Here is a 2,672-nt window from a genome sequence, read left to right as displayed (position 1 = left end):
TCCCCATCTCTAAGCCCAGACCCGCATGTACATATGCCTGTGGGGTGCTGCCTGTGGATGTCTCCACCTGTCCAGATGTGAGCTGATAATCCCCTTTCCCCCCGTGTTTCTGAGCCTCTCAGTAGCTAAGCAAGACCCCTGGAGTCACCCAGTCCTGTGGATTCTGCTTCCTGCAGCCAGTTTGAATTCATCTCCTCCTCAGCTCAGCCTCACCTTCTGGGGCTGCTGTCTTCTCTCCAGGCTCCTTCCTTCTGGTCTGCCTCCCTCAAACCCATTCTCCGCCTTGCTGCCAAGCTATTCCCGAATTTGCATGTCATCCTTGCGCAGGGGCCATGCTAATCTTCTCTGTATAGTTCCAGTTTTAGTGTTTGTGCTGCCGAAGTGAGCACTGCCAAGCTACTCAAAAAGGGAAAGTATCCACGTGGCTTCTGTAGCGTTCAGGATAAAGTACAAGCACGGAAGTCTTTCCGTGCCCTGGAACCTGCCCCCCTCACTTGCCATATTTCCCACTGCTGCCCTTCCCATCCTCACACACCAAACCCCAGAGCTACCAAACTATGAATTTGCCACTTTGTTTCACCTGTCATTCCACCACTGAAGGGATGATGCTGTTGTAAAACAAATTTTATTGGCATTTTTTTTCTCTTCTATTCACATAGATAACAAATGGTTGACTGTAGTTGATTTTTTTCTGTTTTCTCAGCTGAATGCCTTCTTTTCACCAGACTTCCCCCAAGGAGAGACAGCCAAAGAGAAAGGTGTTCTCTTTCATTTCTTTAATCAGACACCGACTCTACGCTCACTGGCAGGTAAGACATAAAACTCCGGTAAAAGATAGATGCTGATAAATACCACAAGAGAGGGACAAATAAGATGGCTTAGACCCCATGGTGGGGGGAATTCTTCCGGCGCAAGAATGCAAGAGAGGGAGCCATCCTTGCCTCTCTCTACTGTTCTCCTGCTTTTGCTATACTGACGGTAACTTACTTTTCCAAGTCGTCACACTTCCAGATGTGCCCTCTCTCTGGCACAGAAAACAGGAAATGTGTTTTTCTTTGGTTAAAAGGACTTTCAGAAGATTGGATGTTTAAGAATGGTGGTCCAGAGACCACGTGATCTGAGCTGTGATAAGTGTAAGGTACTGCTGGAGCCTCATCTTTCTGAGATGACCCCCACTGTCAAGGACCCCATCTCCACTGTCAGCATCTTAGACAGGTAAATACCATTAGACTGAAGGGATACAGGAGGCAAAAAGTTGTCTTTAAAGGGCGAAAATGGACATGGAACACATTTGTGGTGGGGAAGGACAAGACTTTCCAGCAGCTGCTTGATGGCAGGTGGTGTGGGCTGATTGGGTGCATGTACCTTATGTCTTAACATCCGCTTTTTTCCTTAAAAGCAGCTTCTACAAGTCACTGTGTTGCAGCTTTTCCTAGGAGTGCGTATTAGCTTCGGGAGACTCCTAGACAGGATGGAACACTCTGGGAACGCCACCTACAAACATGTGTAGTTGCACCCTCATCAAGCATTTGCTTCACTCGTTGTGGGGTATTTATTCCCCAGGCAGGGCTCGCTCACTGGCTGTAGGATGTCTGATTTCTGCTGTTGGATAACTTCAAGGGTTTAGGGTTCCGAAAGGAACCGCATAATCCCCTTCTCCAACAGCATAGTTCATGTAGTAAATGCTCAATAAGGATTGCTTACAGGAATGGACATATTCTCTGGTAAAAGACAGATCAAATTGCAAAGAAATCTCCAAAGTTTGAAGTTTGACATGATATACTGGGCAGAGGCAGCCAGTAAATTACTCATAGAACAAACCACAGGTGACTGAAATATGGGGTAGTAATTTTTGTAGGCTCAAGTGGTTTTATGCAGTCCTCAGGATCTCTCGATGGAGTTATAGCCCCGTAATTCAAATAGCTCCCATTTCCTTGACACACACAGACCATGGATCTGAATCCCACATCCTGCCCATGGTTGGCACTGCGTTTTTCTCCACCCCTGCTGTCTTATGCTGCCCCACAAATCCTTGTGTTGGAGCCTCTAGATGAGGTACATTCACCATTTCTTGGTTTTATACTGTTTCTATGTATTACAGCGTATTTAACGTATGAATGAGACTACATCCATTAAAATTGTGTATGGCTTTCTTTGGGAGCCTTGGAAGTTTATTCCTTTTAGCTATCAGTTTTTGCATCCTATAGAAAGCAGAGTGATGTTAGTGATACTTTCTCAGCTTGAGTGTTGGCATGTATGGATTTAGCCCAATCTCTGCACACAAAAGTGGAGAAATCCCTGGTAGGTAGGAGATAAGACTTCTTTTTTTACTTTTTCCTCCTCCTACTTCAACTCTTCCCTGATATGAGGAATTTGAGCTCATGCTATTGTTGTTAGCTCTCTTTCCTATACAGTCTTATATATGCAACTGGTACTTTAATATTTATATATATATAATATATATATTATATAATTTATACATATGAATATATATAATATATTATATATTTTATATTATATAAATTATATAATATATATAATATATATTATATATATATTAATGATTTATTTATTTGAGAGAGAGAAAGAGAGAGCACAAGCAGGGAGCAGGGAGAGGGAGAAGAAGACCCCCCACTGAGGAGGAAGCCTGATACGGGGTTTGATCCCAGGAT

General features: G+C 43.6%; 1 non-coding gene across 1 annotated transcript; it reads right to left on the bottom strand.

The window, feature by feature from the left end:
* Positions 1 to 282: 282 nt before the first annotated feature.
* Positions 283 to 389, bottom strand: LOC118001676. Its single transcript, XR_004676785.1, has one exon. It is a non-coding gene; the product is annotated as a U6 spliceosomal RNA (small nuclear RNA).
* Positions 390 to 2,672: the final 2,283 nt, after the last annotated feature.

Source organism: Mirounga leonina, unplaced genomic scaffold (genome assembly GCF_011800145.1).
Source record: "Mirounga leonina isolate KUSES-001 unplaced genomic scaffold, KU_Mleo_1.0 Mir_53, whole genome shotgun sequence".
In the NCBI taxonomy this organism is placed as follows: Eukaryota; Metazoa; Chordata; class Mammalia; order Carnivora; family Phocidae; genus Mirounga; species Mirounga leonina.
Note: the sequence above shows the minus strand (reverse complement) of the source record. Positions and strands in the feature narration are given on the sequence as shown.